Source organism: Pan troglodytes, chromosome 8, assembly GCF_028858775.2.
Source record: "Pan troglodytes isolate AG18354 chromosome 8, NHGRI_mPanTro3-v2.0_pri, whole genome shotgun sequence".
Classification (NCBI taxonomy): domain Eukaryota; kingdom Metazoa; phylum Chordata; class Mammalia; order Primates; family Hominidae; genus Pan; species Pan troglodytes.
The window spans coordinates 1,089,763-1,115,436 of record NC_072406.2 but is presented as its reverse complement, the minus strand read 5'-3'; positions in this window follow the sequence as shown (position 1 = coordinate 1,115,436).

Sequence of the window (25,674 nt, the reverse complement as noted above, 5' to 3'; positions counted from 1 at the left end):
TGTTTATACAGATCGCGGTGTAGATATTTCCATGTTTGTACAGATAGCGGTGTAGATATTTCCATGTTTATACAGATAGCGGTGTAGATATTTCCATGTTTAAAGAGATATCGGTGTAGGTATTTCCATGTTTATAGACATTGCGGTGTAGATATTTCCATGTTTATTTAGATGGCGTTGTAGATATTTCCATGTTTTTACCGATAGCGGTGTTGGTATTTCCACATTTACTCAGATAGCGATGTAGATATTTCCATGTTTATACAGATCGCGGTGCAGATATTTATATCTTTATACTGATGGCATTGTAGATATTTCCTTATTCACACAGATGGCGGTGTAGATGTTTCCATGTTTATACAGATGGCGGAGTAGTTAGTTCCATGTTTATGGAGATGGCAGTGTAGATATTTTCATGTTTATAGAGATGGCGGTGTAGATATTTCATGTTTATAGAGATAGCAGTGTAGATATTTACATGTTTATACAGATGGCTGTGCAGATATGTCCATGTGTATACAGATGGCATTGTAGATATTTCCATGTTTATACAGATGACTGTATAGGTATTTCCATGTTTTTATAGATGGCAGTGCAGATATTTCCATGTTTATAGAGATAGCGGTGTAGATATTTCCATGTTTGTACAGATGGCGGTGTTGATATTTCCATCTATACACAGATGGCCGTGTAGATATTTCCATGTTTATACAGATGGCGGCATAGATATTTCCATGGACATGCAGATGGTGGTGTAGATATTTCCATGTTTATACAGATAGCGGTGTAGATATTTCCATGTTTACACAGATGGTGGTGTAGATATTTCCGTGTTTATACACATGGCGGAGTAGATACTTCCATCTTTATGGAGATGGCAGTGTAGATATTTTCATGTTTATAGAGATGGCTGTGTAGATATTTCCAAATTTATAGAGATAGCGGTGTAGATATTTCCATCTTTCTACAGATGGCAGTGTAGATATTTCCATGTTTATACAGATGGCGGTGTAGATATTTCCATATTTATACAGATGTCTGTGTAGATATTTCCATGTGTATACAGATGGTATTGAAGGTAATTCCATGTTTATACAGATGGTGGTGTAGATATTTCCATGTTTATTCAGATGACTGTGTAGATATTTCCATGTTTTTACAGATGGCAGTGTAGATATTTCAATGTTTATAGAGATGGCACTGTAGATATTTCCATGTTTATACAGATCGCGGTGTAGATATTTCCATGTTTATACAGATAGCGGTGTAGATATTTCCATGTTTTTACAGATATCGGTGTAGATATTTCCATGTTTACACAGATTGCGGTGTAGACATTTCCATCTTTCTACAGATGGCATTGTAGATATTTCCATGTTTATACAGATGGCGGTGTAGATATTTCCATGTTTATATAGATGGTGGTGTAGATATTACCATGTTTATACAAATAGCGGTGTAGATATTTCCATGTTTATACAGATAGCGGTGTAGATATTTCCATGTTTTTCCAGATATCGGTGTAGATATTTCCATTTTTACACAGATTGCGGTGTTGATATTTCCATCTTTCTACAGATGGCATTGTAGATATTTCCATGTTTATACAGATGGCGGTGAAGATATTTCCATGTTTGTATGGATGGTGGTGTAGATATTACCATGTTTTTACAGATAGCGGTGTAGATATTACCATGCTTATACAGATCGTGGTGAAGATATTTCCATGTTTATACAGATCGCGGTGTAGATATTTCCATGTTTATACAGATCGTGGTGTGGATATTTCCATGTTTATACATTTAGCGGTGTAGATATTTCCATGTTTATACAGATAGCGGTGTAGATATTTCCATGTTTACACAGATTGCGGTGTAGATATTTCCATCTTTCTACAGATGGCATTGTAGATATTTCCATGTTTATATAGATGGTGTTGTAGATATTACCATGTTTACACAGATAGCGGTGTAGATATTTCCATGTTTATACAGATCGCGTTGTAGATATTTCCATGTTTATACAGATCGCGGTGTAGATATTTCCATGTTTATACAGATCGCGTTGTAGATATTTCCATGTTTATACAGATCGCGGTGTAGATATTTCCATGTTTGTACAGATAGCGGTGTAGATATTTCCATGTTTATACAGATAGCGGTGTAGATATTTCCATGTTTAAAGAGATAGCGGTGTAGGTATTTCCATGTTTATAGACATTGCGGTGTAGATATTTCCATGTTTATGTAGATGGCGTTGTAGATTTTTCCATGTTTATACCGATAGCGGTGTTGGTATTTCCACGTTTACTCAGATAGCGATGTAGATATTTCCATGTTTATACAGATCGCGGTGCAGATATTTATATCTTTATACAGATGGCATTGTAGATATTTCCTTATTCACAGAGATGGCGGTGTAGATGTTTCCATGTTTATACAGATGGCGGAGTAGTTAGTTCCATGTTTATGGAGATGGCAGTGTAGATATTTTCATGTTTATAGAGATGGCGGTGTAGATATTTCCATGTTTATAGAGATAGCGGTGTAGATATTTACATGTTTATACAGATGGCTGTGTAGATATTTCCATGTGTATACAGATGACATTGTAGATATTTCCAAGTTTATATAGATGACTGTATAGGTATTTCCATGTTTTTACAGATGGCAGTGCAGATATTTCCATGTTTATAGAAATAGCGGTGTAGATATTTCCATGTTTGTACAGATGTCGGTGTTGATATTTCCATCTATACACAGATGGCCGTGTAGATATTTCCATGTTTATACAGATGGCGGCATAGATATTTCCATGGACATGCAGATGGTGGTGTAGGTATTTCCATGTTTATACAGATAGCGGTGTAGATATTTCCATGTTTACACAGACGGTGGTGTAGATATTTCCGTGTTTATACACATGGCGGAGTAGATACTTCCATCTTTATGGAGATGGCAGTGTAGATATTTTCATGTTTATAGAGATGGCGGTGTAGATATTTCCATATTTATAGAGATAGCGGTGTAGATATTTCCATCTTTCTACAGATGGCAGTGTAGCTATTTCCATGTTTATACAGATGGCGGTGTAGATATTTCCATATTTATACAGATGTCTGTGTAGATATTTCCATGTGTATACAGATGGTATTGAAGGTATTTCCATGTTTATACAGATAGCAGTGTAGACATTTCCATGTTTACACAGATGGTGGTGAAGATATTTCCGTGTTTATACACATGGCGGAGTAGTTACTTCCATCTTTATGGAGATGGAAGTGTAGATATTTTCATGTTTATAGAGATGGTGGTGTAGATATTTCCATGTTTACACAGATTGCGGTGTAGATATTTCCATCTTTCTACACATGGCATTGTAGATATTTCCATGTTTATACAGATGGCAGTGTAGATATTTCCATGTTTATATAGATGGTGGTGTAGATATTACCATGTTTATACAGATAGCGGTGTAGATATTTCCATGTTTACAGATCGTGGTGAAGGTATTCCCATGTTTATACAGATCACGGTGTAGATATTTCCATGTTTATACAGATCGCGTTGTAGATATTTCCATGTTTATACAGATTGCGGTGTAGATATTTCCATGTTTGTACAGATAGCGGTGTAGATATTTCCATGTTTAAAGAGATAGCGGTGTAGATATTTCCATGTTTATAGACATTGCGGTGTAGATATTTCCATGTTTATGTAGATGGCGTTGTAGTATTTCCATGTTTATACCGATAGCGGTGTTGGTATTTCCACGTTTACTCAGATAGCGATGTTGATATTTCCATGTTTATACAGATCGCGGTGCAGATATTTATATCTTTATACAGATGGCATTGTAGATATTTCCTTATTCACACAGATGGCGGTGTAGATGTTTCCATGTTTATACAGATGGCGGTGTAGATATTTCCATGTTTTTACAGATATCGGTGTAGATATTTCCATGTTTACACAGATTGCGGTGTAGATATTTCCATCTTTCTACAGATGGCATTGTAGATATTTCCATGTTTATACAGATGGCGGTGTAGATATTTCCATGTGTATATAGGTGGTGGTGTAGATATTAAAATGTTCATACAGATAGCGGTGTAGATATTTCCATGTTTATACAGATCGTGGTGAAGATATTTCCATGTTTATACAGATCGCGGTGTAAATATTTCCATGTTTATACAGATCGCGTTGTAGATATTTCCATGTTTATACAGATCGCGGTGTAGATATTTCCATGTTTGTACAGATAGCGGTGTAGATATTTCCATGTTTATACAGATAGCGGTGTAGATATTTCCATGTTTAAAGAGATAGCGGTGTAGGTATTTCCAGGTTTATAGACATTGCGGTGTAGATATTTCCATGTTTATGTAGATGGCGTTGTAGATATTTCCATGTTTATACCGATAGCGGTGTTGGTATTTCCACGTTTACTCAGATAGCGATGTAGATATTTCCATGTTTATTCAGATCGCGGTGCAGATATTTATATCTTTATACAGATGGCATTGTAGATATTTCCTTATTCACACAGATGGCGGTGTAGATGTTTCCATGTTTATACAGATGGCGGAGTAGTTAGTTCCATGTTTATGGAGATGGCAGTGTAGATATTTTCATGTTTATAGAGATGTCGGTGTAGATATTTCCATGTTTATAGAGATAGCAGTGTAGATATTTACATGTTTATACAGATGGCTGTGTAGATATTACCATGTGTATACAGATGGCATTGTAGATATTTCCATGTTTAGACAGATAACTGTATAGTTATTTCCATGTTTTTAAGGATGGCAGTGCAGATATTTCCATGTTTATAGAGATAGCGGTGTAGATATTTCCATGTTTGTACAGATGGCGGTGTTGATATTTCCATCTATACACAGATGGCGTGTAGATATTTCCATGTTTATACAGATGGCGGAATAGATATTTCCATGGACATGCAGATGGTGGTGTAGATATTTCCATGTTTATACAGATAGCGGTGTAGATATTTCTATGTTTACACAGAGGGTGGTGTAGATATTTCCGTGTTTATACACATGGCGGTGTAGATACTTCCATGTTTATGGAGATGGCAGTGTAGATATTTTCATGTTTATAGAGATGGCGGTGTAGATATTTCCATATTTATAGAGATAGCGGTGTAGATATTTCCATCTTTCTACAGATGGCAGTGTAGATATTTCCATATTTATACAGATGGCGGTGTAGATATTTCCATATTTATACAGATGTCTGTGTAGATATTTCCATGTGTATACAGATGGTATTGAAGGTATTTCCATGTTTATACAGATGGTGGTGTAGACATTTCCATGTTTATTCAGATGACTGTGTAGATATTTCTATGTTTTTACAGATGGCAGTGTAGATATTTCAAAGTTTATAGAGATGGCACTGTAGATATTTCCATGTTTATACAGATCGCGGTGTAGATATTTCCATGTTTATACAGATAGCGGTGTAGATATTTCCATGTTTTTACAGATATCGGTGTAGATATTTCCATGTTTACACAGATTGCGGTGTAGATATTTCCATCTTTCTACAGATGGCATTGTAGATATTTCCATGTTTATACAGATGGCGGTGTAGATATTTCCATGTTTATACAGATGGTGGTGTAGATATTACCATGTTTATACAGATAGCGGTGTAGATATTTCCATGTTTATACAGATCGTGGTGAAGATATTTCCATGTTTATACAGATCGAGGTGTAGATATTTCCACGTTTATACAGATCGCGGTGTAGATATTTCCATGTTTATACAGATGGCGGTGTAGATATTTCCATGTTTATACAGATCGCGGTGTAGATATTTCCATGTGTGTACAGATAGCGGTGTAGATATTTCCATGTTTATACAGATCGTGGTGAAGATATTTCCATGTTTATACAGATCGCGGTGTAGATATTTCCATGTTTATACAGATCGCGTTGTAGATATTTCCATGTTTATACAGATCGCGGTGTAGATATTTCCATGTTTGTACAGATAGCGGTGTAGATATTTCCACGTTTATACAGATAGCGGTGTAGATATTTCCATGTTTAAAGGGATAGCGGTGTAGGTATTTCAATGTTTATAGACATTGCGGTGTAGATATTTCCATGTTTATGTAGATGGCGTTGTAGATATTTCCATGTTTATACCGATAGCGGTGTGGGTATTTCCACGTTTACTCAGATAGCGATGTAGATATTTCCATGTTTATACAGATCGTGGTGCAGATATTTATATCTTTATACAGATGGCATTGTAGATATTTCCTTATTCACACAGATGGCGTTGTAGATGTTTCCATGTTTATACAGTTGGCGGAGTAGTTAGTTCCATGTTTATGGAGATGGCAGTGTAGATATTTTCATGTTTATAGAGATGGCGGTGTAGATATTTCCATGTTTATAGAAACAGCAGTGTAGATATTTACATGTTTATACAGATGGCTGTGTAGATATTTCCATGTGTATACAGATGGCATTGTAGATATTTCCATGTTTATACAGATGACTGTATAGGTATTTCCATGTTTTTAAGGATGGCAGTGTAGATTTTTCATGTTTATAGAGAAAGCGGTGTAGATATTTCCATGTTTGTACAGATGGCGGTGTTGACATTTCCATCTATACACAGATGGCGTGTAGATATTTCCATGTTTATACAGATGGCGGCATAGATATTTCCATGGACATGCAGATGGTGGTGTAGATATTTCCATGTTTATACAGATAGCGGTGTAGGTATTTCCATGTTTACACAGATGGTGGTGTAGATATTTCCGTGTTTATACACATGGCGGTGTAGATACTTCCATCTTTATGGAGATGGCAGTGTAGATATTTTCATGTTTATAGAGATGGCGGTGTAGATATTTCCATATTTATAGACATAGCGGTGTAGATATTTCCATCTTTCTACAGATGGCAGTGTAGATATTTCCATGTTTATACAGATGGCGGTGTAGATATTTCCATATTTATACAGATGTCTGTGTAGATATTTCCATGTGTATACAGATGGTATTGAAGGTATTTCCATGTTTATACAGATGGTGGTGTAGATATTTCCATGTTTATTCAGATGACTGTGTAGATATTTCCATGTTTTTACAGATGGCAGTGTAGATATTTCAAAGTTTATAGAGATGGCACTGTAGATACTTCCATGTTTATACAGATCGCGGTGTAGATATTTCCATGTTTATACCGATAGCAGTGTAGATATTTCCATGTTTTTACAGATATCGGTGTAGATATTTCCATGTTTACACCGATTGCGGTGTAGATATTTCCATCTTTCTACAGATGGCATTGTAGATATTTCCATGTTTATACAGATGGCGGTGTAGATATTTCCATGTTTATATAGATGGTGGTGTAGATATTACCATGTTTATACAGATGGCGGTGTAGATATTTCCATGTTTACACAGATCGTGGTGAAGATATTTCCAAGTTTGTACAGATATCGGTGTAGATATTTCCATGTTTATACAGATAGCGGTGTAGATATTTCCATGTTTAAAGAGATAGCGGTGTAGGTATTTCCATGTTTATAGACACTGCGGTGTAGATATTTCCATGTTTATGTAGATGGCGTTGTAGATATTTCCATGTTTATACTGATAGCGGTGTTGGTATTTCCACGTTTACTCAGAGAGCGATGTAGATATTTCCATGTTTATACAGATCACGGTGCAGATATTTATATCTTTATACAGATGGCATTGTAGATATTTCCTTATTCACACCGATGTCGGTGTAGATGTTTCCATGTTTATACAGATGGCGGAGTAGTTAGTTCCATGTTTATGGAGATGGCAGTGTAGATATTTTCATGTTTATAGAGATGACGGTGTAGATATTTCCATGTTTATAGAGATAGCAGTGTAGATATTTACATGTTTATACAGATGGCTGTGTAGATATTTCCATGTGTATACAGATGGCATTGTAGATATTTCCATGTTTATACAGATGACTGTATAGGTATTTCCATGTTTTTACAGATGGCAGTGCAGATATTTCCATGTTTATAGAGATAGCGGTGTAGATATTTCCATGTTTGTACAGATGGCGGTGTTGATATTTCCATCTATACACAGATGGCCGTGTAGATATTTCCATGTTTATACAGATGGCGGCATAGATATTTCCATGGACATGTAGATGGTGGTGTAGATATTTCCATGTTTATACAGATAGCGGTGTAGATATTTCCATGTTTACACAGATGGTGGTGTAGATATTTCCGTGTTTATAGATATGGCGGAGTAGATAGTTCCGTCTTTATGGAGATGGCAGTGTAGATATTTTCATGTTTATAGAGATGGCGGTGTAGATATTTGCATATTTATAGAGAGAGCGGTGTAGATATTTCCATCGTTCTACAGATGGCAGTGTAGATATTTCCATGTTTATACAGCTGGCGGTGTAGATATTTCCATATTTATACAAATGTCTGTGTAGATATTTCCATGTGTATACAGATGGTATTGAAGGTATTTCCATGTTTATACAGATGGTGGTGTAGATATTTCCATGTTTATTCAGATGACTGTGTAGATATTTCCATGTTTTTACAGATGGCAGTGTAGGTATTTCAATGTTTATAGAGATGGCACTGTAGATATTTCCATGTTTATACAGATCGCGGTGTAGATATTTCCATGTTAATACAGATAGCGGTGTAGATATTTCCATGTTTTTACAGATATCGGTGTAGATATTTCCATGTTTACACAGATAGCGGTGTAGATATTTCCATGTTTATATAGATCGTGGTGAAGATATTTCCATGTTTATACAGATCGCGGTGTAGATATTTCCATGTTTATAGAAATAGCAGTGTAGATATTTACATGTTTATACAGATGGCTGTGTAGATATTTCCATGTGTATACAGATGGCATTGTAGATATTTCCATGTTTATACAGATGACTGTATAGGTATTTCCATGTTTTAAAGGATGACAGTGTTGATTTTTCCATGTTTATAGAGATAGCGGTGTAGATATTTCCATGTTTGTACAGATGGCGGTGTTGATATTTCCATCTATACACAGATGGCGTGTAGATATTTCCATGTTTATACAGATGGCGGCATAGATATTTCCATGGACATGCAGATGGTGGTGTAGATATTTCCATGTTTATACAGATAGCGGTGTAGGTATTTCCATGTTTACACAGATGGTGGTGTAGATGTTTCTGTGTCTCTACACATGGCGGAGTAGATACTTCCATCTTTATGGAGATGGCAGTGTAGATATTTTCATGTTTATAGAGATGGCGGTGTAGATATTTCCATATTTATAGAGATAGCGGTGTAGATATTTCCATCTTTCTACAGATGGCAGTGTAGATATTTCCATGTTTATACAGATGGCGGTGTAGATATTTCCATATTTATACAGATGTCTGTGTAGATATTTCCATGTGTATACAGATGGTATTGAAGGTATTTCCATGTTTATACAGATGGTGGTGTAGATATTTCCATGTTTATTCAGATGACTGTGTAGATATTCCCATGTTTTTACAGATGGCAGTGTAGATATTTCAAAGTTTATAGAGATGGCACTGTAGATACTTCCATGTTTATACAGATCGCGGTGTAGATATTTCCATGTTTATACAGATCGCGGTGTAGATATTTCCATGTTTATACAGATAGCTGTGTAGATATTTCCATGTTTTTACAGATATCGGTGGAGATATTTCCAAGTTTACACAGATTGCGGTGTAGATATTTCCATCTTTCTACAGATGGCATTGTAGATATTTCCATGTTTATACAGATGGCGGTGTAGATATTTCCATGTGTATACAGATGGTATTGAAGGTATTTCCATGTTTATACAGATGGTGGTGTAGATATTTCCATGTTTATTCAGATGACTGTGTAGATATTTCCATGTTTTTACAGATGGCAGTGTAGATATTTCAATGTATATAGAGATGGCACTGTAGATATTTCCATGTTTATACAGATTGCCGTGTAGATATTTCCATGTTTATACAGATAGCGGTGTAGATATTTCCATGTTTTTACAGATATCGGTGTAGATATTTCCATGTTTACACAGATTGCGGATTAGATATTTCCATCTTTCTACAGATGGCATTGTAGATATTTCCATGTTTATACAGATGGCGGTGTAGATATTTCCATGTTTATATAGATGGTGGTGTAGATATTACCATGTTTATACAGATAGCGGTGTAGATATTTCCATGTTTACAGATCGCGGTGAAGGTATTTCCATGTTTATACAGATCACGGTGTATATATTTCCATGTTTATACAGATCGCGTTGTAGATATTTCCATGTTTATACAGATTGCGGTGTAGATATTTCCCTGTTTAAAGAGATAGCGGTGTAGGTATTTCCATGTTTATAGACATTGCGGTGTAGATATTTCCATGTTTATGTAGATGGCATTGTAGATATTTCCATGTTTATACCGATAGCGGTGTTGGTATTTCCACGTTTACTCAGATAGCGATGTAGTTATTTCCATGTTTATACAGATCGCGGTGCAGATATTTATATCTTTATACAGATGGCATTGTAGATATTTCCTTATTCACACAGATGGCGGTGTAGATGTTTGCATGTCTATACAGATGGCGGAGTAGTTAGTTCCATGTTTATGGAGATGGCAGTGTAGATATTTTCATGTTTATAGAGATGGTGGTGTAGATATTTCCATGTTTATAGAGATAGCAGTGTAGATATTTACATGTTTATACAGATGGCTGTGTAGATATTTCCATGTATATACAGATGGCATTGTAGATATTTCCATGTTTATACAGATGACTGTATAGGTATTTCCATGTTTTTACAGATGGCAGGGCAGATATTTCCATGTTTATAGAAATAGCGGTGTAGGTATTTCCATGTTTGTACAGACGGCGGTGTTGACATTTCCATCTATACACAGATGGCCGTGTAGATATTTCCATGTTTATACAGATGGCGGCATAGATATTTCCATGGACATGCAGATAGTGGTGTAGATATTTCCATGTTTATACAGATAGCGGTGTAGATATTTCCATGTTTACACAGATGGTGGTGTAGATGTTTCCGTGTCTCTACACATGGCGGAGTAGATACTTCCATCTTTATGGAGATGGCAGTGTAGATATTTTCGTGTTTATAGAGATGGCGGTGTAGATATTTCCATATTTATAGAGATAGCGGTGTAGATATTTCCATCTTTCTACAGATGGCAGTGTAGATATTTCCATGTTTATACACCTGGCGGTGTAGATATTTCCATATTTATACAGATGTCTGTGTAGATATTTCCATGTGTATACAGATGGTATTGAAGGTATTTCCATGTTTATACAGATGGTGGTGTAGATATTTCCATGTTTATTCAGATGACTGTGTAGATATTTCCATGTTTTTACAGATGGCAGTGTAGATATTTCAATGTATATAGAGATGGCATTGTAGATATTTCCATGTTTATACAGACCGCGGTGTAGATATTTCCATGTTTATACAGATAGCGGTGTAGATATTTCCATGTTTTTACAGTATCGGTGTAGATATTTCCATGTTTACACAGATTGCGGTGTAGATATTTCCATCTTTCTACAGATGGCTTTGTAGATATTTCCATGTTTATACAGATTTCGGTGTAGATATTTCCATGTTTATATGGATGGTGGTGTAGATATTACCATGTTTTTACAGATAGCGGTGTAGATATTACCATGCTTATACAGATTTTGGTGAAGATATTTCCATGTTTATATAGATCGCGGTGTAGATATTTCCATGTTTATACAGATCGCGGTGTAGATATTTCCATGTTTATACAGATAGCGGTGTAGATATTTCCATGTTTATACAGATAGCGGTGTAAATATTTCCATGTTTATTGAGATAGCGGTGTAGGTATTTCCATGTTTATAGACATTGTGGTGCAGATATTTCCATGTTTATATAGACGGCGTTGTAGATATTTCCATGTTTATACCGATAGCGGTGTTGGTATTTCCACGTTTATACAGATAGCAATGTAGATATTTCCATGTTTATACAGCTCGCGGTGCAGGTATTTATATCTTTATACAGATGGCATTATAGATATTTCCTTATTCACAAAGATGGCGGTGTAGATGTTTCCAAGTTTATGCAGATGTCGGAGTAGTTAGTTCCATGTTTATGGAGATGGCAGTGTACATATTTTCATGTTTATAGAGATGGCGGTGTAGATATTTCATGTTTATAGAGATAGCAGTGTAGATATTTACATGTTTATACAGATGGCAGTGTAGATATGTCCATGTGTATACAGATGGCATTGTCGAGATTTCCATGTTTATGCAGATGACTGTATAGGTATTTCCATGTTTTTACACATGGCAGTGCAGATATTTCCATGTTTATAGAGATAGCGGTGTAGATATTTCCATGTTTGTACAGATGGCGGTGTTGATATTTCCATCTATACACAGATGGCCGTGAAGATATTTCCATGTTTATACAGATGGCGGCATAGATATTTCCATGGACATGCAGATGGTGGTGTAGATATTTCCATGTTTATACAGATAGCGGTGTAGATATTTCCATGTTTTCAGAGATGGTGGTGTAGATATTTCCGTGTTTATACACATGGCGGAGTAGCTACTTCCATCTTTATGGAGATGGCAGTGTAGATATTTTCATGTTTATAGAGATGGCGGTGTAGATATTTCCATATTTATAGAGATAGCGGTGTAGATATTTCCATCTTTCTACAGATGGCAGTGTAGATATTTCCATGTTTATACAGATGGCGGTGTAGATATTTCCATATATATACAGATGTCTGTGTAGATATTTCCATGTGTATACAGATGGTATTGAAGGTAATTCCATGTTTATACAGATGGTGGTGTAGATATTTCCATGTTTATTCAGATGACTGTGTAGATATTTCCATGTTTTTACAGATGGCAGTGTAGATATTTCAATGTTTATAGAGATGGCGCTGTAGATATTTCCATGTTTATACAGATCGCGGTGTAGATATTTCATTGTTTATACAGATAGCGGTGTAGATATTTCCATGTTTTTACACATATCTATGTAGATATTTCCATGTTTACACAGATTGCGGTGTAGACATTTCCATCTTTCTACAGATGGCATTGTAGATATTTCCGTGTTTCTACAGATCGCGTTGTAGATATTTCCATGTTTATACAGATCGCGGTGTAGATATTTCCATGTTTGTACAGATAGCGGTGTAGATATTTCCATCTTTCTACAGATGGCAGTGTAGATATTTCCATGTTTATACAGATGGCGGTGTAGATATTTCCATATTTATACAGATGTCTGTGTAGATATTTCCATGTGTATACAGATGGTATTGAAGGTAATTCCATGTTTATACAGATGGTGGTGTAGATATATCCATGTTTATTCAGATGACTGTGTAGATATTTCCATGTATTTACAGATGGCAGTGTAGATATTTCAATGTTTATAGAGATGGCACTGTAGATATTTCCATGTTTATACAGATCACGGTGTAGATATTTCCATGTTTATACAGATAGCGGTGTAGATATTTCCATGTTTTTACAGATATCGGTGTAGATATTTCCATGTTTACACAGATTGCGGTGGAGACATTTCCATCTTTCTACAGATGGCAGTGTAGATATTTCCATGTTTATACAGATGGCCGTGTAGATATTTCCATGTTTATATAGATGGTGGTGTAGATATTACCATGTTTATACAGATAGTGGTGTAGATACTTCCATGTTTATACAGATCGTGGTGAAGATATTTCCATGTTTATACAGATCGCGGTGTAGATATTTCCATGTTTATACAGATCGCGGTGTAGATATTTCCATGTTTATACAGAGCGCGGTGTAGATATTTCCATGTTTATACAGATCGCGGTGTAGATATTTCCATGTTTATACAGATCGCGTTGTAGATATTTCCATGTTTATGCAGATCGCGGTGTAGATATTTCCATGTTTGTACAGATAGCGGTGTAGATATTTCCATGTTTATACAGATAGCGGTGTAGATAATTCCATGTTTAAAGACATAGCGGTGTAGGTATTTCCATGTTTATAGACATTGCGGTGTAGATATTTCCATGTTTATGTAGATGGCGTTGTAGATATTTCCATGTTTATACCGATAGCGGTGTTGGTATTTCCACGTTTACTGAGATAGCGATGTAGATATTTCCATGTTTATACAGATCGCGGTGCAGATATTTATATCTTTATAAAGATGGCATTGTAGATATTTCCTTATTCACACAGATGGCGGTGTAGATGTTTCCATGTTTATACAGATGGCGGAGTAGTTAGTTCCATTTTTATGGAGATGGCAGTGTAGATATTTTCATGTTTATAGAGATGGCTGTGTAGATATTTCCATGTTTATAGAGATAGCAGTGTAGATATTTACATGTTTATACAGATGGCTCTGTAGATATTTCCATGTGTATACAGATGGCATTGTAGATATTTCCATGTTTGTACAGATGACTGTATAGGTATTTCCATGTTTTTACAGATGGCAGTGCAGATATTTCCATGTTTATAGAGACAGCGGTGTAGATATTTCCATGTTTGTACAGATGGCGGCAGAGATATTTCCATGGACATGCAGATGGTGGTGTAGATATTTCCATGTTTATACAGATAGCGGTGTAGATATATCCATGTTTTTACAGATGTCGGTGTAGATATTTCCATGTTTACACAGACTGCGGTGTAGATATTTCCATCTTTCTACAGATGGCAGTGTAGATATTTCCATGTTTATACAGATGGCGGTGTAGATATTTCCATATTTATACAGATGTCTGTGAAGATATTTCCATGTGTATACAGATGGTATTGAAGGTATTTCCATGTTTATACAGATGGTGGTGTAGATATTTCCATGTTTATTCAGATGACTGTGTAGATATTTCCATGTTTTTACAGATGGCAGTGTAGATATTTCAATGTTTATAGAGATGGCACTGTAGATATTTCCATGTTTATACAGATCGCGGTGTAGATATTTCCATGTTTATACAGATAGCGGTGTAGATATTTCCATGTTTTTACAGATATCGGTGGAGATATTTCCATGTTTACACAGATTGCGGTGTAGATATTTCCATCTTTCTACAGATGGCATTGTAGATATTTCCATGTTTATATAGATGGTGTTGTAGATATTACCATGTTTATACAGAGAGCGGTGTAGATATTTCCATGTTTATACAGATCGTGGTGAAGATATTTCCATGTTTATACAGATCGCGGTGTAGATATTTCCATGTTTATACAGATCGCGGTGTAGATATTTCCATGTTTATACAGATCGCGTTGTAGATATTTCCATGTTTATACAGATCGCGGTGTAGATATTTCCATGTTTGTACAGATAGCGGTGTAGATATTTCCATGTTTATACAGATCGCGTTGTAGATATTTCCATGTTTATACAGATCGCGGTGTAGATATTTCCATGTTTGTACAGATAGCGGTGTAGATATTTCCATGTTTATACAGATAGCGGTGTAGATATTTCCATGTTTAAAGAGATAGCGGTGTAGGTATTTCCATGTTTATAGACATTGCGGTGTAGATATTTCCATGTTTATGTAGATGGCGTTGTAGATTTTTCCATGTTTATACCGATAGCGGTGTTGGTATTTCCACGTTTACTCAGATAGCGATGTAGATATTTCCATGTTTATACAGATCGCGGTGCAGATATTTATATCTTTATACAGATGGCATTGTAGATATTTCCTTATTCACAGAGATGGCGGTGTAGATGTTTCCATGTTTATACAGATGGCGGAGTAGTTAGTTCCATGTTTATGGAGATGGCAGTGTAGATATTTTCATGTTTATAGAGATGGCGGTGTAGATATTTCCATGTTTATAGAGATAGCGGTGTAGATATTTACATGTTTATACAGATGGCTGTGTAGATATTTCCATGTGTATACAGATGGCATTGTAGATATTTCCAAGTTTATATAGATGACTGTATAGGTATTTCCATGTTTTTACAGATGGCAGTGCAGATATTTCCATGTTTATAGAAATAGCGGTGTAGATATTTCCATGTTTGTACAGATGGCGGTGTTGATATTTCCATCTATACACAGATGGCCGTGTAGATATTTCCATGTTTATACAGATGGCGGCATAGATATTTCCATGGACATGCAGATGGTGGTGTAGGTATTTCCATGTTTATACAGATAGCGGTGTAGATATTTCCATGTTTACACAGACGGTGGTGTAGATATTTCCGTGTTTATACACATGGCGGTGTAGATACTTCCATCTTTATGGAGATGGCAGTGTAGATATTTTCATGTTTATAGAGATGGCGGTGTAGATATTTCCATATTTATAGAGATAGCGGTGTAGATATTTCCATCTTTCTACAGATGGCAGTGTAGATATTTCCATGTTTATACAGATGGCGGTGTAGATATTTCCATATTTATACAGATGTCTGTGTAGATATTTCCATGTGTATACAGATGGTATTGAAGGTATTTCCATGTTTATACAGATAGCAGTGTAGATATTTCCATGTTTACACAGATGGTGGTGAAGATATTTCCGTGTTTATACACATGGCGGAGTAGTTACTTCCATCTTTATGGAGATGGAAGTGTAGATATTTTCATGTTTATAGAGATGGTGGTGTAGATATTTCCATATTTATAGAGATAGCAGTGTAGATATTTCCATCTTTCTACAGATGGCAGTGTAGATATTTCCATGTTTACACAGATTGCGGTGTAGATATTTCCATCTTTCTACACATGGCATTGTAGATATTTCCATGTTTATACAGATGGCAGTGTAGATATTTCCATGTTTATATAGATGGTGGTGTAGATATTACCACGTTTATACAGATAGCGGTGTAGATATTTCCATGTTTACAGATCGTGGTGAAGGTATTCCCATGTTTTTACAGATCACGGTGTAGATATTTCCATGTTTATACAGATCACGTTGTAGATATTTCCATGTTTATACAGATTGCGGTGTAGATATTTCCATGTTTGTACAGATAGCGTTGTAGATATTTCCATGTTTAAAGAGATAGCGGTGTAGATATTTCCATGTTTATAGACATTGCGGTGTAGATATTTCCTTGTTTATGTAGATGGCGTTGTAGTATTTCCATGTTTATACCGATAGCGGTGTTGGTATTTCCACGTTTACTCAGATAGCGATGTTGATATTTCCATGTTTATACAGATCACGGTGCAGATATTTATATCTTTATACAGATGGCATTGTAGATATTTCCTTATTCACACAGATGGCGGTGTAGATGTTTCCATGTTTATACAGATGGCGGAGTAGTTAGTTCCATGTTTATGGAGATGGCAGTGAAGATATTTTCATGTTTATAGAGATGGCGGTGTAGATATTTCCATGTTTATACAGATAGCAGTGTAGATATTTACATGTTTATACAGATGGCTGTGTAGATATTTCCATGTGTATAGAGATGGCATTGTAGATATTTCCATGTTTATACAGATGACTGTATAGGTATTTCCATGTTTTTACAGATGGCAGTGCAGATATTTCCATGTTTATAGAGATATCGGTATAGATATTTTCATGTTTGTACAGATGGCGGTGTTGATATTTCCATCTATACACAGATGGCCGTGTAGATATTTCCATGTTTATACAGATGGTGGCATAGATATTTCCATGGACATGCAGATGGTGTTGTAGGAATTTCCATGTTTATACAGATAGCAGTGTAGATATTTCCATGTTTACACAGATGGTGGTGTAGATATTTCCGTGTTTATACACATGGCGGAGTAGTTACTTCCATCTTTATGGAGATGGAAGTGTAGATATTTTCATGTTTATAGAGATGGCGGTGTAGATATTTCCATATTTATAGAGATAGCAGTGTAGATATTTCCATCTTTCTACAGATGGCAGTGTAGATATTTCCATGTTTATACAGATGTTGTAGATATTTCCATATTTATACAGATGTCTGTGTAGATATTTCCATGTGTATACAGATGGTATTGAAGGTATTTCCATGTTTATACAGATGGTGGTGTAGATATTTCCATGTTTATTCATATGACTGTGTAGATATTTCCATGTTTTTTACAGATGGCAGTGTAGATATTTCAATGTTTATAGAGATGGCACTGTAGATATTTCCATGTTTATACAGATCGCGGTGTAGATATTTCCATGTTTATACAGATAGCGGTGTAGATATTTCCATGTTTTTACAGATATCAGTGTAGATATTTCCATGTTTACACAGATTGCGGTGTAGATATTTCCATCTTTCTACAGATGGCATTGTAGATATTTCCATGTTTATACAGATGGCGGTGTAGATATTTCCATGTGTATATAGGTGGTGGTGTAGATATTAAAATGTTCATACAGATAGCGGTGTAGATATTTCCATGTTTATACAGATCGTGGTGAAGATATTTCCATGTTTATACAGATCGCGGTGTAGATATTTCCATGTTTATACAGATCACGGTGTAGATATTTCCATGTTTATACAGATCGCGTTGTAGATATTTCCATGTTTATACAGACCGCGGTGTAGATATTTCCATGTTTGTACAGATAGCGGTGTAGATATTTCCATGTTTAAACAGATAGCGGTGTAGGTATTTCCATGTTTTTAGACATTGCGGTGTAGACATTTCCATGTTTATGTAGATGGCGTTGTAGATATTTCCATGTTTATACCGATAGCGGTGTTGGTATTTCCACGTTTACTCAGATAGCGATGTAGATATTTCCATGTTTATACAGATCGCGGTGCAGATATTTATATCTTTATACAGATGGCATTGTAGATATTTCCTTATTCACACAGATGGCGGTGTAGATGTTTCCATGTTTATACAGATGGCGGAGTAGTTAGTTCCATGTTTATGGAGATGGCAGTGTAGATATTTTCATGTTTATAGAGATGGCGGTGTAGATATTTCCATGTTTATAGAGATAGCAGTGTAGATATTTACATGTTTATACAGATGGCTGTGTAGATATTTCCATGAGTAAACAGATGGCATTGTAGATATTTCCATGTTTATACAGATGACTGTATAGGTATTTCCATGTTTTTACAGATGGCATTGCAGATATTTCCATGTTTATAGAGATAGCGGTGTAGATATTTCCATGTTTGTACAGATGGTGGTGTTGATATTTCCATCTATACACAGATGGCCGTGTAGATATTTCCATGTTTACACAGATGGCGGCATAGATATTTCCATGGACATGCAGATGGTGGTGTAGATATTTCCATGTTTATACAGATAGCGGTGTAGGTATTTCCATGTTTACACAGATGGTGGTGTAGATATTTTCGTGTTTATACACATGGCGGAGTAGATACTTCCATCTTTATGGAGATGGCAGTGTAGATATTTTCATGTTTATAGAGATGGCGGTGTAGATATTTCCATATTTATAGAGATAGCGGTGTAGATATTTCCATCTTTCTACAGATGGCAGTGTAGATATATCCATGTTTATACAGATGGCGGTGTAGATACTTCCATATTTATACAGATGTCTGTGTAGATATTTCCATGTGTATACAGATGGTATTGAAGGTATTTCCATGTTTATACAGATGGTGGTGTAGATATTTCCATGTTTATTCAGATGACTGTGTAGATATTCCCATGTTTTTACAGATGGCAGTGTAGATATTTCAAAGTTTATAGAGATGGCACTGTAGATACTTCCATGTTTATACAGATCGCGGTGTAGATATTTCCATGTTTATACAGATAGCGGTGTAGATATTTCCATGTTTTTACAGATATCGGTGTAGATATTTCCATGTTTACACAGATTGCGGTGTAGATATTTCCATCTTTCTACAGATGGCATTGTAGATATTTCCATGTTTATACAGATGGTGGTGTAGATATTTCCATGTTTATATAGATGGTGGTGTAGATATTACCATGTTTATACAGATAGCGGTGTAGATGTTTCCATGTTTATACAGATCGTGGTGAAGATATTTCCATGTTTGTACAGATAGCGGTGTAGATATTTCCATGTTTATACAGATAGCGGTGTAGATATTTCCATGTTTAAAGAGATAGCGGTGTAGGTATTTCCATGTTTATAGAAATTGCGGTGTAGATATTTCCATGTTTATGTAGATGGCGTTGTAGATATTTCCATGTTTATACCGATAGCGGTGTTGGTATTTCCACGTTTACTCAGAGAGCGATGTAGATATTTCCATGTTTATACAGATCACGGTGCAGATATTTATATCTTTATACAGATGGCATTGTAGATATTTCCTTATTCACACAGATGTCGGTGTAGATATTTCCATGTTTTTACAGATATCGGTGTAGATATTTCCATGTTTACACAGATAGCGGTGTAGATATTTCCATGTTTATACAGATCGTGGTGAAGATATTTCCATGTTTATACAGATCGCGGTGTAGATATTTCCATGTTTATACAGATGGCGGTGTAGATATTTCCATGTTTGTACAGATCGCGGTGTAGATATTTCCATGTTTGTACAGATCGCGGTGAAGATATTTCCATGTTTATACAGATCGCGGTGTAGATATTTCCATGTTTATACAGATCGTGGTGAAGATATTTCTATGTTTGTACAGATAGCGGTGTAGATATTTCCATGTTTATACAGATCGCGTTGTAGATATTTCCATGTTTATACAGATGGCGGTGTAGATATTTCCATGTTTATATAGATGGTGGTGTAGATATTACCATGTTTATACAGATAGCCGTGTAGATATTTCCATGTTTATACAGATCGTGGTGAAGATATTTCTATGGTTGTACAGATAGCGGTGTAGATATTTCCATGTTTATACAGATAGCGGTGTAGATATTTCCATGTTTAAAGAGATAGCGGTGTAGGTGTTTCCATGTTTATAGACATTGCGGTGTAGATATTTCCATGTTTATGTAGATGGCGTTGTAGATATTTCCATGTTTATACCGATAGCGGTGTTGGTATTTCCACGTTTACTAAGAGAGCGATGTAGATATTTCCATGTTTATACAGATCGCGGTGCAGATATTTATATCTTTATACAGATGGCAATGTAGATATTTCCTTTTTCACACAGATGTCGGTGTAGATGTTTCCATATATATACAGATGGCGGAGTAGTTAGTTCCATGTTTATGGAGATGGCAGTGTAGATATTTTCATGTTTATAGAGATGGCGGTGTAGATATTTCCATGTATATAGAGATAGCAGTGTAGATATTTACATGTTTATACAGATGGCTGTGTAGATATTTCCATGTTTATACAGATGGCATTGTAGATATTTCCATGTTTATACAGATGACTGTATAGGTATTTCCATGTTTTTACAGATGGCAGTGCAGATATTTCCATGTTTATAGAGATAGCGGTGTAGATATTTCCATGTTTGTACAGATGGCGGTGTTGATGTTTCCATCTATACACAGATGGCCGTGTAGATATTTCCATGTTTATACAGATGGCGGCATAGATATTTCCATGGACATGCAGATGGTGGTGTAGATATTTCCATGTTTATACAGATAGCGGTGTAGATATTTCCATGTTTACACAGATGGTGGTGTAGATATTTCCGTGTTTATAGACATGGTGGAGTAGATACTTCCATCTTTATGGAGATGGCAGTGTAGATATTTTCATGTTTATAGAGATGGCGGTGTAGATATTTCCATATTTATAGAGATAGCAGTGTAGATATTTCCATCTTTCTACAGATGGCAGTGTAGATATTTCCATGTTTATACAGCTGGCGGTGTAGATATTTCCATATTTATACAGATGTCTGTGTAGATATTTCCATGTGTATACAGATGGTATTGAAGGTATTTCCATGTTTAAACAGATGGTGGTGTAGATATTTCCATGTTTATTCAGATGACTGTGTAGATATTTCCATGTTTTTACAGATGGCAGTGTAGGTATTTCAATGTTTATAGAGATGGCACTGTAGATATTTCCATGTTTATACAGATCGCGGTGTAGATATTTCCATGTTTATACAGATAGCGGTGTAGATATTTCCATGTTTTTACAGATATCGGTGTAGATATTTCCATGTTTACACAGATAGCGGTGTAGATATTTCCATGTTTATACAGATCGTGGTGAAGATATTTCCATGTTTATACAGATCGCGGTGTAGATATTTCCATGTTTATACAGATGGCGGTGTAGATATTTCCATGTTTGTACAGATCGCGGTGTAGATATTTCCATGTTTGTACAGATAGCGGTGTAGATATTTCCATGTTTATACAGATCGTGGTGAAGATATTTCCATGTTTATAGAGATCACGGTGTAGATATTTCCATGTTTATACAGATCGTGGTGAAGATATTTCTATGTTTGTACAGATAGCGGTGTAGATATTTCCATGTTTATACAGATCGCGTTGTAGATATTTCCATGTTTATACAGATGGCGGTGTAGATATTTCCATGTTTATATAGATGGTGGTGTAGATATTACCATGTTTTTACAGATAGCGGTGTAGATATTTCCATGTTTATACAGATCGTGGTGAAGATATTTCTTTGTTTGTACAGATAGCGGTGTAGATATTTCCATGTTTATACAGATAGCGGTGTAGATATTTCCATGTTTAAAGAGATAGCGGTGTAGGTGTTTCCATGTTTATAGACATTGCGGTGTAGATATTTCCATGTTTATGTAGATGGCGTTGTAGATATTTCCATGTTTATACCGATAGCGGTGTTGGTATTTCCACGTTTACTAAGAGAGCGATGTAGATATTTCCATGTTTATACAGATCGCGGTGCAGATATTTATATCTTTATACAGATGGCATTGTAGATATTTCCTTATTCACACAGATGTCGGTGTAGATGTTTCCATATATATACAGATGGCGGAGTAGTTAGTTCCATGTTTATGGAGATGGCAGTGTAGATATTTTCATGTTTATAGAGATGGCGGTGTAGATATTTCCATGTATATAGAGATAGCAGTGTAGATATTTACATGTTTATACAGATGGCTGTGTAGATATTTCCATGTTTATACAGATGGCATTGTAGATATTTCCATGTTTATACAGATGACTGTATAGGTATTTCCATGTTTTTACAGATGGCAGTGCAGATATTTCCATGTTTATAGAGATAGCGGTGTAGATATTTCCATGTTTGTACAGATGGCGGTGTTGTTATTTCCATCTATACACAGATGGCAGTGTAGATATTTCCATGTTTATACAGATGGCGGCATAGATATTTCCATGGACATGCAGATGGTGGTGTAGATATTTCCATGTTTATACAGATAGCGGTGTAGATATTTCCATGTTTACACAGATGGTGGTGTAGATATTTCCGTGTTTATAGACATGGTGGATTAGATACTTCCATCTTTATGGAGATGGCAGTGTAGATATTTTCATGTTTATAGAGATGGCGGTGTAGATATTTCCATATTTATAGAGATAGCAGTGTAGATATTTCCATCTTTCTACAGATGGCAGTGTAGATATTTCCATGTTTATACAGCTGGCGGTGTAGATATTTTCATATTTATACAGATGTCTGTGTAGATATTTCCATGTGTATACAGATGGTATTGAAGGTATTTCCATGTTTATACAGATGGTGGTGTAGATATTTCCATGTTTATTCAGATGACTGTGTAGATATTTCCATGTTTTTACAGATGGCAGTGTAGATATTTCAATGTATATAGAGATGGCACTGTAGATATTTCCATGTTTATACAGATTGCGGTGTAGATATTTCCATGTTTATACAGATAGCGGTGTAGATATTTCCATGTTTTTACAGATATCGGTGTAGATATTTCCATGTTTACACAGATTGCGGTGTAGATATTTCCATCTTTCTACAGATGGCATTGTAGATATTTCCATGTTTATACAGATGGCCGTGTAGATATTTCCATGTTTATATAGATGGTGGTGTAGATATTACCATGTTTATACAGATAGCGGTGTAGATATTTCCATGTTTACAGATGGCGGTGAAGTTATTTCCATGTTTATACAGATCACGGTGTAGATATTTCCATGTTTATACAGATCGCGTTGTAGATATTTCCATGTTTATACAGATTGCGGTGTAGATATTTCCATGTTTGTACAGATAGCGGTGTATATATTTCCATGTTTATACAGATAGCGGTGTAGATATTTCCATGTTTAAAGAGATAGCGGTGTAGGTATTTCCATGTTTATAGACATTGCGGTGTAGATATTTCCATGTTTATGTAGATGGCATTGTAGATATTTCCATGTTTATACCGATAGCGGTGTTGGTATTTCCACGTTTACTCAGATAGCGATGTAGTTATTTCCATGTTTATACAGATCACGGTGCAGATATTTATATCTTTATACAGATGGCATTGTAGATATTTCCTTATTCACACAGATGGCGGTGTAGATGTTTCCATGTTTATACAGATGGCGGAGTAGTTAGTTCCATGTTTATGGAGATGGCAGTGTAGATATTTTCATGTTTATAGAGATGGCGGTGTAGATATTTCCATGTTTATAGAGATAGCAGTGTAGATATTTACATGTTTATACAGATGGCTGTGTAGATATTTCCATGTGTATACAGATGGCATTGTAGATATTTCCATGTTTATACAGATGACTGTATAGGTATTTCCATGTTTTTACAGATGGCAGGGCAGATATTTCCATGTTTATAGAAATAGCGGTGTAGGTATTTCCATGTTTGTACAGACGGCGGTGTTGACATTTCCATCTATACACAGATGGCCGTGTAGATATTTCCATGTTTATACAGATGGCGGCATAGATATTTCCATGGACATGCAGATAGTGGTGTAGATATTTCCATGTTTATACAGATAGCGGTGTAGATATTTCCATGTTTACACAGATGGTGGTGTAGATGTTTCCGTGTCTCTACACATGGCGGAGTAGATACTTCCATCTTTATGGAGATGGCAGTGTAGATATTTTCATGTTTATAGAGATGGCGGTGTAGATATTTCCATATTTATAGAGATAGCGGTGTAGATATTTCCATCTTTCTACAGATGGCAGTGTAGATATTTCCATGTTTATACAGCTGGCGGTGTAGATATTTCCATATTTATACAGATGTCTGTGTAGATATTTCCATGTGTATACAGATGGTATTGAAGGTATTTCCATGTTTATACAGATGGTGGTGTAGATATTTCCATGTTTATTCAGATGACGGTGTAGATATTTCCATGTTTTTACAGATGGCAGTGTAGATATTTCAATGTATATAGAGACGGCACTGTAGATATTTCCATGTTTATACAGATCGCGGTGTAGATATTTCCATGTTTATACAGATAGCGGTGTAGATATTTCCATGTTTTTACAGATATCGGTGTAGATATTTCCATGTTTACACAGATTGCGGTGTAGATATTTCCATCTTTCTACAGATGGCATTGTTGATGTTTCCATGTTTATACAGATGGCCGTGTAGATATTTCCATGTTTATATAGATGGTGGTGTAGATATTACCATGTTTATACAGATAGCGGTGTACATATTT